General features: G+C 37.1%; 1 pseudogene; it reads right to left on the bottom strand.

Annotated features, from left to right (window-relative positions):
- The window catches only part of LOC108717372, a 61,254-nt pseudogene that overhangs the window by 39,606 nt on the left and 7,061 nt on the right, over positions 1-14,587 (bottom strand).

Genomic DNA, 14,587 nt, shown 5'->3' with positions numbered 1-14,587 from the left:
CAGCTTGTACTTGATCCCAAATAAAATATAATTAATCCTAACTTGAAGCAAAACCAATTTATTGGGTTTGTTTAGGGGGTTATTTATTTAAATATGTATGACAAACACTCAAATAATTCTAGGGGTTTTTCAGTATAGAATATACATTTTTAATGGGGGAAAAATCTAATTTTTTGAGATTTATTAAACCCAAAGGATGCAAAGAGTCTAAATCCGAAAATCCTGCATCTCAGACCTGCAGAGTTTGTATATAAGTCAATTGGAGAGGTCCCTATCCTATTTGGAAGTTTCTGTTGTCTGTGCTGGAATTAGCTCAAAAATAAGAACATTTTGGGCATTTCAGGAGAAAGCCCGAAAAACTGATGTTTCAGGAAAAAACCCTGAAAAAATTATACAATTCAGATTTTTGCTCGCTTTTATTGAGTTTGTCACCAATCTGATAAAATTGTGCGTTTTTTATTCATTAATAAGGTCAAATTGTGGATTCTAGTTTGGTCTGACTTTTCTAAAGTATGAAGATCCAAATTATGGAAAGATCTGTTATCTGGAAAATCCCAGGTCCCAAGCATTCTGGATAACAGGTCACAAACCTGTAGAAATTTGATTTGTTTTTACTAATAGTTTAATGGATTTTGAAATCTAAATTGGTTCTTTCCTGCTGTACACAACCAAGCCGTATTTTTTGGCGGCTGGGATCCGATGTCACACCAAGGAAATACCAATAGTAAGGGATGCATATGCTTCATTTAATCAACGACGTATCTGATACCACCAGTCACTACTCTATTATCTGTTCTGTTAGTCCGGGACTCGCAGCGAGTGGATTTCTGTATACAGAAGGAAAACTACTTTTGGAGATACTCACTAAAACACATTAAAGGTGGTAATAATAATAATTATAGTAACAGAAAGTTCCTGATGCAGCTTCATTAAGGGGGTTATTTATTAAAGTCCAAATGCCAAAAACTCGAAAAATTCTAGTATTTTTTTACTTTAAAATCCGAAGTTTTTGTGGAAAAAAAAAACATACATTTTTCAAGATTTATTATACCCCGAGGATGGAAAAAGTCAGAATCTGAAAATCCAGCATCTCAAGCCTACCGAGGTTGTATATAAGTTAATGGGAGAGTCCCTTGTCCTATTTGGAAGTTTCTGTTGTTTGTGCTGGAATTAGCCAAAAAATTTGGGCAAAAATCTGAAAATGCAGGCTTTTCGGAGAAAAATTCAGAAAAAAATCGTATGATTCGGATTTTCACTCAATTTGTTTGTGATTGTCCCCGATCCGATTAAATGCTTTTTAAATAATAATTAAGGTCTAATTGTGGATTTACTTTGGTCAGATTTTTTTTATTTAAATAGTCAGAAAAATATGGATTTTGTTAAATATAGCCCCCCATGTTATGTAGCTTTCTTCTCAAAATGAGGCTCATATGCTGCAAAAGTATGGAAATGATTCTCATCTCTACTTACAAGCACACAACAGAAAAATCTTTAATAATTGTGTGCTTAGAAAGAATTTCCCCTATGCTATGCAGACAGGCTGGTTAAAGCTAAAAGGCAACAAGAAAACCAAAAAAGTTATATGGCTCACCTCCAGGAGCTTTCTGTAATGACATTTTTGCCTTCAATAAACACAAGAAAGTGCATTTGAGCTCCCACGAGCACACAGTTAGTGGATGGCCATACAATGGCGATGAAAAAGGTCTCAAGCATACTGTATATGATTTATAAAGATCTGAAAAAGTGAATTTATCAAAGTCGAGGTGAATTTTCAAATGAAAACATTTTGAGCTATTTTTTTGTGTACCTCGACTAGGGAATAGTCCAAATTCGATTGAAATTTGAAAAAAATTTGAAAATTCAAATATCGAAATGTATTATGTACTGTTTCTTTAAAAATTCGACTTCGACCATTCGCCATTTCTGTTTTAGCCTACGGGGGACCTTCTAGAACCTATTTGGAGTCAATTGGTGGACTTTGAAAAATCAAAGCTTTTTTTGGGAATAACTTTGAATCGAAATTCGGTTGAATGCTCTATTCCTTCGATTCGTACAATTTGAATACGGACCTATTAGATCGAAAACGGACCTATTCGGCCAAAAAAAAAACCATTTGACTTAATTTTGGTTGAATTAGAATTGTTGACGTTTTTTCAACTCAAAATTCGACCCTTGATAAATATGCCCCATTGTGTCCATGCAAACAGTTTCATTTCCTGTCACTAATGATATAATTTCCAGTGACAATTTCACTAACAATGTTCCCTCTTATTCTTTCTTACTTGTGTGCGCAATAAAATTTATTTTGTGAGCACATTATTAAAAACTGTGTGCGCAGGTCAGAATAAATGCAAAATCCATTAGTCACTAGACCAAGGACTAATGTCACTAATGATGTAATTTTCAGTACCTTTCTTCTCCTTAAGCTTCAAAGTGGTTGTTGGTGCATGCGAGTCTCTGCAAGAAGCATTCATGGATGGAAATAAGTTTGGCTAGTTGAAGTCTATTTCTTGGCAGAGGGATTCCTTAGAGGAAGGAAATGGCCAGTGTGTGATTGTGCTGTACAATAATCTGCCCATTTGTCCAGACTGATCCAAGGGCCAATGACCGGATTATGTTCAGGAGCCTACAAAGCTCGGTTAACTAAGGACAACATTAACTTCCTGCTGCGATCCTTGTCTGATGGTTTTTTAAAAATCTGGACAATTTTCTTTCACTTGTCATTCAGGCAGGCCCCATACACAGATTAATAAACTGCCAACTCAGTCTGGAGGGACCTACTCAACAGCTTTTATCACCACCTTAATACAATGTTGGAATTGCAATATATATTGCAATATCATTTTCCACTCTTCAACTCCACAGATAAAGGAGCTGTACCTGAAACATTTGGTGACTATAAACAGATAAAGATTCTGTTTATTAGAATGCCTTAGTGACAGCACTCACATATTGGAGAGTATTTTATTTCAAAACAATTTGCATTTTAATGTAACAGCATTAAAAAGGGTTATCATGAACACAAATATTGGACTCCTACCAAACGAAGTCATGTGTAAAACTCAAACATTATCAAAGCGTCTCATTAGGAGTTCAAAATGAACGATTGCCAACCTTGTGCTCAATACACGGGTGAAGTTCATTTAGGATTAACATTTAATGCAGTTGAAGACAGTTGGTACAGTGTGACAGAAAGCTTAATAATCCAACACTATCAAACTATTCAACAAGGAGCGAAACTTGCCTACTAATTTCAGACTTTTCATGGCAGCTAACAAACTGGGATTAGGGAAATTGGTTGGAGACAAAGAAGCCAGAAAGTCATTTTAGTTTCCTAGTGGAAAAAGAATGCTCGGATACTTTTTTCATTATCTCACACAAATTGGGTTCACGTATCACCACAAACTGGAAAAAGCTTTCAGAAATGGAGATGGTTTGGTAATTTATTATAGCAACCAAACTGAAACTGACTGTACCTTAATCTACGTTTAGAATGGAAAATGTGTTCGCTGTTTTATACTGAATAGACCCACTATGGCGGTATAATCGATCTTCAGCGCTGAAAAAATAAAACAAAATTATGGCGTTTGCTAAAAATGGCAGAGCAGAATGCTTTTTACAATGGAAGAAAAATCTATTCTGATTGTAACCTGTAAATATCCCGTTGTACTTTCTTAACACGGGCTTTCTGCTAATTACTACTCTACGTCTCCAATCGAAGCTGCAATCTACATTTGCTTGTCTGCCTTTATCTTACTCGTGTTTCAGCTGAATAACTTGTTTTGATTTACCGTGAGAAAGTTGCCAACGGGGTTCATACAATCAGTGTATCTTTTGTAAAGCAAAAAAAGGTGAGAAACATTTCGGAAAGAAGAGGGGAAAAAACCAGGGGATGAGAATGTTCAACGAGCAACGCTCATTTACTGCTCCGTCATGAGTCATTTATAGAAACAGCAGATAATCACAAACCTGGCTCACAGAACAAACTCTCTGGAGCGTCGGAACACTGAGCCAGGTATGTTGTATAAATGAATAGACCATGAGAAATAAAGAACGTGTGAACTGAGACTTTAGAATTTGAGAGGACAACACACAAACCAATATAACAGTGTAATCAGCAAGAACACATAGGGCCATTCTACATAAACTCAATATAAGGGGCAGATTTATTAGGGGTCAAATTGAAAATTCTTATTTTTGATTTTTTTTTTTATGGTCAAAACTTTCAAATTCGAATTGTGAATAATCCAAACTCAATTTGAAGATTTATCAAACCTTGCCCCTTTAAAAATTAGAATTTGACTATTTGCCACCTAAACCCCACCAAGATCATGAATAAGTCAACGTATATTTAAATTCATTAGTTAAAATTCACATGAATTCAAAATTCAACCTTTGATAAATGTACCTCCCCATGTCATATCCAGAACCATAAGGAAAGATGATACAAGCTCATACAGGGATGGGACCTGTTATCCAGAATGCCCCGCACCTGGGGTTTTCCTGATAATAGATCTTTCCATAATTTGGATCTTCATACCTTAAGTCTACTAGAAAATCATGTAAACATTAAATAAACCCAACAGGCTGGTGTTGCTTCCAATAAGGATGAATTATATCTTAGTTTGGATGAAGTACAAGCTACTGTTTTATTACTACAGAGAAAAAGGAAATATGGACCTATTTGATCGAAAACTGACCTATTCTAGCAAAAAAAAACTTTTTAAGTTTTTTCAATTCGAAATTCGACCCTTGATAAATATGCCCATTTATCAAGGGTTGAATTTCAAATTGAAAAAACTTCGAAATTCGAATTCAAAAAGACCAACCGAAATTAAGTCAACATTTTTTTTGGTCAAATAGGTCCGTTTTGATCGAATAGGTCCATATTCGGCCGAATTGGAATCATACGAATCAAAGGAATAGCACATTCGACAGAATTCAATTCAAAGTTTTTCCCCAAAAAAACTTTGATTTTTTTTTTTTGATAGGTTCTGGGAGGTCCCCCATAGGCTAAAACAGCAATTTGGCAGGTTTTAGATGGCGAATGGTTGAAGTCAAATTTTTACAGAGACAGTACATGATAAATTTCGATATTCTAATTTTAGAATTTTTTTCAAATTTGAATCAAATTTGGACTATTCCCTAGTCGAAATACACAAAAAATAGCTTGAAATTCAAATTTTTTTCATTCGAAAATTCACCGCGACCTTTGATAAATCTGCTCCTAAATGTCTGGTATTTATTTAGCAAAAACAAACATCCTTGCTGTAAAAAAACGGCACCTAAAAGCTGGCGAGTTCATGTAAATGTCAATGGGAGGTGTCCTGGGCAAAATTTCAGGTTCAAAATTTGAGCTTTCTAAACCTATAAACTCAAAAAATTCTATGTAATTGCATTTTTTTCATGATTGTATTCAAGCTTTTTTAAATAGTGAGGTTTTTCTAATAGAAATAAACTCACAAATACAAATTTTGATAAATAGGCCTTCAGAAGTAAAGCGATTTGTTTCAATAGTATGAGAAGACCCCAATGAATAACTCTCAATGTTTCACAAGGTTATTTTTTTTATATCTTTATACTTAACTTCTCTTTCTTTGTGCTTCCTTTATTTCTATTTTCTTCCTTCACTTAAAATAATGAAAGATTACAGATACTTCACTGACAGTGCCACTGGTTTGAATCAAAAAAGAATTCCAAGTCTACAGTATATTATCTGCACATGGTACTGTTATGCCAGGGCTGTAGAGCCTACAGTGAGAACTTAAAGGGTTAAAGTGGAGTCTTTTCCATGTATGAATTTCTACCAGACAAACTGAAATGTTTATTGTTCCATTTTCTTGATTTGTTTATGTTTTAAACCTGTCAAATATTAAAGTGCTTGCCATTTGCTGTGTGTAACCCTGTGTAGCAGTTTGTGAATAAATCACCTGCACCATGAAAGCCATGAATAATATCAGTATATAAATGCCTCTGTATGTCACACCATAATAAACAACATTTAGAATTCCATACTGGATCAGCACTTCATTGCATCAACCTTTTAATTCTATCTACTGGATTACATCTGGCTTGTACTTTACTAATACCATTATCACCAGTATCATGTAGGGGCAGATTTATCAAAGGTCGAGGTGAATTTTCGAATGAAAAAAACAAAAAACAAATTTTAAGCTATTTTTGTGCACTTCGACTAGGGAATAGTCCAAATTCGATTTGAATTTTAAAAAAAATTAGAAAATTTGAATATCAAAATTTATCTGCACTGTCTCTTTAAAAATTCGACTTTGACAATTCATCTAAAATCTGCTGAATTGCTGTTCTAGCCTATGGGGGACCTCCTAGAACCTACTTGGAGTCAATTGGTGGACTTTGAAAAATCAACGTTTTTTTGGCGGAAAATTTTTGAATTGAATTCGCTCTAATGCGCTATTCCTTTGATTCGTATGATTCGAATTCGGCCAAATACGCACCTATTCGATCGAAAACAGAACTATTTGACCAAAAAAAAAAACTTTGACTTAATTTTGGTTGGTCTTTTTGAATTAGAATTTTGAAGTTTTTTTCAATTCGAAATTCGACCCTTGATAAATATGCCCGATAGTCTAATAACTCATTAATGAGTCTACAAATGTATACAAAATGTACAAAAAAACTTGAATTGAAATAATGACAAAGCTTTTACATGAACTTGAAAGCTTATAGATGTTGACGTTTTACATTCATTTTACACTAAATAAATATTGAACATTTGCGTTTTGGGAACCCTAATTCTAATTTATGAATTTTAGCAAAATGGTGGTAAACATATGAATCCGAACTTTGATTAAATGCACTTTGCTCACTGCACTCGCAGATGTAAATGACCCGGGGAGACACATTTATCAAGGGTCGAATTTTGAATTCATGTGAGATAACGCCAATCTATCCAGACCACAGATAGTTAAAGTGTCCAGCTATTGGTATGGGCATTGGTTACATTGGACTCACACATCAGGATCAGGGCCTTCACTAAATGGAAGCTATCCCTTTAAGGTGCAGTGCAACTACAACACTCAGGCTACTGTGAATAAAAAATGATTGGTCGCCAGGAGGTTCTTATGGTGCAAACAAAGAAACTGTTTATTAGTCATAGACAATGTCCCCTAAACTTCCATAAATTCGAAATTCGACTAGTTCAAATTTATTAATAAAATCAAATTTTTAAAACTCGAACGAATTTAAACAACCCGGAAACTCGAATCCAATTTCGGTTCGAATTATAAAAACTCGATTTGTTTTTTTGTTCTGGACCTCACTCACTGACTTATACAGTAATTCGGCAGGATTTAAGAGGCCAATAGTCGAATTGCGAGTTCTTAAAGGGTCAGAGTATGATAAGTCTCAAAATTCGAATTAAAACTCAAATCGAGTTTGGATAATTCACAAATCGAATTTGAGAGTTTTGACCCAAAAAAAAAAATAGAAAATTAGAATTTTCACCTTATCAAGGGTCGAATTTCGAATTGAAAAAACTTCGAAATTCAAATTCAAAAAGTCCAACCGAAAGAGATCCGAAGAGATCCGTATTCGGCTGAATTGAAATCATACGAATCGAAGGAATAGCGCATTCAATTGAGTTCCCGGGTTTTTAAATTCGTTAGAGTTTTAAAAATGTATTAATAAATTTCGATCAAATAGACTAAAACAGTGATTCGCCAGGTTTTAGATGGCGAATGGTCGAAGTCGAAGAGACAGTACATGATAAATTTCGATATTCAAAATTTTTGATTTTTTTTTCAAATTTAAATCAAATTCGAAGTACCGTATATACTCGAGTATAAGCCGAGTTTTTCAGCCCTCAAAATATGCTGAAAAACTCAACCTCGGCTTATACTCGGGTCAAGCGCAAAAACGGTCGCCGGCGCCTAAGAATAGTCGCAGGCTTCCAAGAATAGTCGCAGGCTTCCAAGAATAGTCGCAGGCTTCCAAGAATAGTTGCCGGCGTCCAAGAATAGTCTCCAAGAATATTCGCCGGCGTCCAAGAATGGTCGCCGACATCCAAAAACGAGACGCCGGCACCTCCAATGGGAGCAGAAACCCTCAATTTTTTGATTGAAACTTACCAGAAGCTGCTGCATTTCTCACCCTAGGCTTATACTCGAGTCAATAAGCTTTCCCAGTTTTTGGAGGTAAAATTAGGTACCTCGGCTTATACTCGGAACGGCTTATACTCGAGTATATACGGTACACAAAAAATAGCTCAAAATTTGGAAAGAATTTTTTTCATTAGAAAATTTACCTCGACCTTTGATAAACCTGCCCCTTGGTGTCATGGAGCTTTGTAGATGCTCTCCCTACAATTGCACCTAAAGCAGCAAATTGAAAATAACAAGGACAAATACATTAGTCATAATCGGAGCCGTATAGAGTCATGTGAGAGGGAAGTGATGAGCCAAGCAGGGTTGTAGGCGATTTATTGGCCCAATTGGAACTGCAGACCAGAATAAAAGATACAAGAGACCAAATTCATGATATATTACTGCCTATTAAAGACTTATTGAGTTAAATTAAGATAACAATAAATTGTATTTCTAAAAGTATTTACTTTCCCTTTAAATCACAGCTGCTTGGTATTGGTAACATGTGTGTAGAAAATAAGTCTCATCAGAATGATTTCCCATGCAAATGTGCAATGAACTTGGTAGGCATACTTCATAATAAATCATTTTTTATCTCTCTCCAAGCAGTCGCTTATAAAATGCTGAACCTTAGTAAATAGAGCCATACATTATTCAGGATGTCGTGGAACCAATAATGTTTGCTCTGGCTTTTGGGGCTTTCCTAGAAGCTTTGCGAATACACGACTGCACTTTCACAGTGAAAAAATGGGGTTAATAATAAATGTGATGAAAGAACATTTTAAAATGTTGCTTCATTTAATTTCTATGAAAATGTTCGCACAGAGGGTCTTGTTCATAAACATATTTCTATACATTTGCTATGGCCATGATTTCTGTTAAAGGGAGACTGTCATGGGAAAAACTTTTTTTTTTTCAAAACACATCAGTTAATAGTGCTGCTCCAGCAGAATTCTGCACTGAAATCCGTTTCTCTAAAGAGCAAACAGATTTTTTTATATTTAATTTTGAAATCTGACATGGGGCAAGACATATTCTCAGTTTCCCAGCTGCCTCCAGTCATGTGACTTGTGCTCTGATAAACTTCAGTCACTCTTTACTGCTGTACTGCAAGTTGGAGTGATATCCCCCCCCAGCAGCCTATCAACAGAACAATGGGAAGGTAACCAGATAGCAGCTCCCTAACACAAGATAACAGCTGCCTGGTAGATCTAAGAACAACACTCAATAGTAAAATCCAGGTCCCACTGAGACACATTCAGTTACATTGAGTAGGAGAAACAACAGGCTGCCAGAAAGCAGTTCTATCCTAAAGTGCTGGCTCTTTCTGAAATCACATGACCAGGCAAAATGAGCTGAGATGCACCTACACACCAATATTACAACTAAATACACTTGCTGCTTCAGGAATGACATTTTATATTGTACAGTGAATTATTTGCAGCGTAAACAGGGTCATTTAGAAATAAAAACTACATCATAAAAATCATGACAGAATCCCTTTAAGTACCAATTTGCATGCATTTACATACATTACTGTTCAGCCATGCTGTCTTATTGATACAGGTATAGATCCATTATCAGGAAACCCTTTATCCAGAAAGTTACAAATTACGGAAAGGCCGTCTCCCATAGACTCCATTATAATAAAATAATCCACATTTTTAAAAATGATTTCCTTTTTCTGTGTAATAATAAAACAGTCGCTTGTACTTGATCCCAACTAAGATATAATTAATCCTTATTGGAGGCAAAACCAGCCTATTGGCTTTATTTCATGTTTATATGATTTTCTAGTAGACTTAAGGTATGAAGATCCAAATTACGGAAAGATACGTTATCCGGAAAACCCCAGGTCCCGAACACTCTGGATAACAGAATTAAAAGATAAAATATTAAAAGATAACAGATAACAGAACCTGTATTGTTCTATATAAATATATGCGGATTGTACTGCTATACTTCCAGCTAATTCTATTAAAAGTCGTTTTTTTTTACCTTGATTTGCACCTGCAGAGTAATCACAAATAAGCACACGTCGGCAATCTTTTACTTGATGGCTCTTCATAAACCAAATGACCTTTAATTATCAAGCTGTTAAACGTTATCTGAGGGAACATTGTATTCTAGAGGTATCTAGGTGGTGCGTCAATCCTAAGGTTAAAATTACATTGTTGGAGAATTTACCCCAAAATCGTAAAAATCGGCACGCTACCGGGACTCTGTGAGTCGTGAAATCGTGAAACTGTGAAAATCGGTTAAATGCTGAGATTCGGTGTGAGCAAATTCTGAGTTTTGCGCTACACAGTGGAACGCACACGCTGAGACACATCAGGGGGCCGATTCACAAAGGGTCGAATATCGAGGGTTAATTAACCCTCGATATTCGACTAGGAATTAAAATCCATTGACTTCGAATATCAAAGTCGAAGGATTTAGCGCAGATATTTCGATCGAACGATCGAAGGATAATTCCTTCAATCGAACGATAAAATGCTTCGAATCAAACGATTCGAAGGATTTTAATCCAACGATCGAAGGAATATCCTTCAATCAAAAAAGTTAGACAAGCCTATGGGGACCTTCCCCATAGGCTAACATTGAGTTCGGTAGCTTTTAGATGGCGAACTAGGGGGTCGAAGTTTTTTTTAAAGAGACAGTACTTCGACTATCGAATGGTCGAATAGTCGAATGATTTTTACTACGAATCCTTCGATTCGAAGTCGTAGTTGTAGGTCGAAGTAGCCCATTCGATGGTCGAAGTAGCCCAAAAAAACCTTCGAAATTCGAATTACCTTTGAATCCTTCACTCGAAGTTAGTGAATCGGCTCCCAGGTGTCATCTTGGATTTTCGGAAAGAGTTACTTGTAAAGTGGAGACATCACGAAAAGGCTACAATGTACGACTGACAAATGGTTGAGTTGTTTGCACTAGAAAACACATTTTAGGTTAAAGGGGTTGTTCACCTTTGCATTAACTGTTAGTATGAGTAGAGAGGGATATTCTGAGAATTTGAAAAAAATTCGAAAAGTCGAATATCGAAATTAATCATGTACTGTCTCTTTAAAAATTCGACTACGACCATTCTCCATCTAAAACCTGCCGAATTGCTGTTTTAGTACCTAGAACCTATTTGGAGTCAATTGATGGACTTTGAAAAATCAAAGGTTTTTTATTCGGAAAAACTTTGAATCAAATTCAATCGAATGTGCATTTCTTTTTTAGATGAGGTAAGTGGAAAGAGTCCATTTCGCATAAACATGGTCTACGGGCTGCAAGATATTTTATGGAGACTGAAAGCAACCGGGACAGCCAATTTATAGATTTCATGGCGGATCTACTTGAATTCTGTTTAAACCATAACTTTTTTGTCTTCCATGATAAATATTACTTACAAACTAGAGGTGTAGCAATGGGGGCTGCATTTGCACCCACCTATGCAAACCTCTTTATGGGTTGGTGGGAAGCCTATTGGGTTTTTGGTAACATAGGGGCACATTTACTAAGGGTCAAATATGGAGGGTAAATTAACCCTCCATATTCGACCATCGAAGTAAAATCCTTCAACTTCGAATATCGAAGTCGAAGGATTTACCACATTTACTTGAAGGAAAAATCGGTCGATCGAACGATTCTAAGGATTTGAATCCATCGATCTAACGATTTTCCTTCAATCAGAAATTGCTTAGAAAGCTTATGGGGAAGGTCCCCATAGGCTAACATTGGTGCTCGGTAGGTTTTAGGTGGTGAAGTAGGCAGTCAAAGTTTTTTTTAAAGAGACAGTACTTCGACTATCGAATGGTCGAATAGTCAAACGATTTTTGGTTCGAATAGTTCGATTTGAAGTCGTAGTCGAAGGTCGAAGTAGCCAATTCGATGGTCGAAGTAGCCAAAAACAAACTTCGAAATTCGAAGTTTTTTTCATTCTAATCCTTCACTCGAGCTTAGTAAATGTGCCCCTTAATGTCTCATTACAGCCAATATATATCAGCTTGGTATCTTTACGATCTTATGTTTTTCTGGACAGGGGACCGTGAATTGTTGAATGAATTTCTCAAGTCACTTAATGACAACGACCTCAATGTCAGGTTAACACACAGTATAAGTGACCATCATAGTGAATGAGGATGGCACCATTTCAACAGATTTATCAAGCCATGGCCACCAGATCTATCCTACATTTCCAGAGCCACCACTCAATATCCACTAAAAGAGGTTTTCCAGTGGGGGAGTTTATAAGACTCCGACGCAACTGCTCTGATTTTGCCACTTTTAAAAAACGATCTGCGGAACTCACAGAACATTTGAATGCAAGAGGTTATTCCCGCACTTTGATCCGCAAAGTTTATTCAAGGGCCCTTGTGACTCCAAGGGACAACTTGTTTAAGAAATCCAAGGGTAATAGCAGCATGGACCCACAACCAGTTGGGTTCATTGGTACTTATTGTAAGCAATGGCCAATGATCAATTCAGTACTGAAAAAATATTGGCATATACTATTAACTGATCCAACCCTGGCTGCATTACTGGGACCACATCCATCAACATTCTGCCGTAGGGCACCCAATCTTTGTGACTGTTTGGTAAGAAGTCACTATACTAAACAAGTCAATAAATCAACACGCAGGGACCACGTCCATCAATATGCTGCCGTAGGGCACCTTGTGGAAAATGTAGGGCATGTGGCTACATGTTTAACCAATCATCTGTTATAGATAGATTTGGCAAACAACACAATATCATCCACAATTTTAACTGCAACACAGACTGTGTAATCTACAGTATATTGCAGACTAGATCTATATTGGGAGGACCAATCGTGCTCTCAAGAAAAGGATCTTAGAACGTGTAGCCATCGTCAATAATGCACCAGAATGGATTGAATCAAAAAAGAAATTGCCCCCAGAAAGTAGACACTTTTTTGAACATCATAATAATTCCAGCAAAGGATTAAAAGCCACTGGCTTATCCAAAACATCCTTAGGAATCAGAGACCTAGAATCAACTCTCTCAGCCAAGGAGATTGAATGGATTTTTAATCCCTAATGGGCTAAACCAGTGACCCCCAACCAGTAGCTCGTGAGGAACATGTTGCTTTCCAACCTCTTGGATGTTGCTCCCAGTGGCCTCAAAGCAGGTGCTTATTTTTGAGTTTTTTTGAATTCCAGACTTGGAGGCAAGTTTTGGCTGCATAAAAACAAGTTGCACTACCAAACAGAGCCTCAATGTAGTTTGACAATCCACATAGGGGCTACTAAATGGCCAATCATAGCCGTTATTTGGCAACCAGGACCATTTTTCATGTTAGTGTTGCTCCCCAGCTCCTTTTACTTCTGAATGTTGCTCACGGGTTCTAAATAGGGATGGGCGAATTTTTTCGCCTCGTTTCGCCGAAAAAATTACGCCCATAGACTCGTATGGCAGCGTGCGTCAAAACAAAAAGACGCGTGTCAAAACAGTTTCGCCACGCAACGAAATTTTTTTGACGCCCATAGACTTTAATGGGCATCTGCGACATTTCGCCGGCGGCGAATTTTTGGCGAAGCGAAACGGGTCAAATTCGCCCATCCCTGGAAAGGTTGGGAATCCCTGGTCTAAACAAAAGTATCATTTTGAATGTAGTTTGAATTGTCTGGCAATTAAGATCAGACAATTAAATATAGATGATCCCTAATGATCCCCATACACATATCATATGTTCATTCATTTTTAGCACGCATTATATATTTATTATTTTCATATCAGTTGGTTTCTGGGGAACCTATATTTTTGTAATAAAATCCTCTCTGCAATGAAACTCCATCTCTTAACTTTTGTGCTGCCTTGGTTATTACTGTTACACAAGACATATGTATTCATTCTTGTCGCACAACATTGATATATTTGTTACACAATATACTGCTTTATCACAAGGTATGTACAACATTGTTGCTTTTCAACATATCCTCAAGAGAACACAGCTTGGTAAGAATTAATGGGGGTGACTAACCCATCCCTTGGCTCCAGCTGTGGCTTCCCCATTGGCTGACAACTATATGACGCTGAATGTGCGCCTATTTATACCTGCAGTCTCGGCCGCGCCACATTATGCCTTTGACAAAGCTCGCCGAGAGAACGAAACGTGTGTCAGGTGCTTGATTCTTTTTAGCTCAATTAGGCAGGGTTTGTCCTCAAAAGCCGACACCGCGGGGCTGACCCACTAATGGGGGGGGCTGGTACGGGGTAGAAGCACGGCATAACTGGCTCTGTGGGAGAGAGAACAGAATGCCTCTGATTTAGGCACACTAGGTAAGTGCGGCTGCACTTCTGGGTCTCTCAACTCAGCCAAACCGACCCGAATGCAGGCTCCTGGGGGCAGTTGGGGTTGAGTTTGCTGGTCTACACGGGCTGCTCCAAGTTCATAACAGGGCACTAGTTGATCCTGGCGAGGGGACATTTCAGGCAGGGTGTCAATACCGATCAGATTA

Source organism: Xenopus laevis, chromosome 5S, assembly GCF_017654675.1.
Source record: "Xenopus laevis strain J_2021 chromosome 5S, Xenopus_laevis_v10.1, whole genome shotgun sequence".
Taxonomy (NCBI): Eukaryota; Metazoa; Chordata; class Amphibia; order Anura; family Pipidae; genus Xenopus; species Xenopus laevis.
The sequence above is the reverse complement of the archived record's forward strand: the minus strand, read 5'-3'. Positions and strand labels throughout refer to the sequence as shown.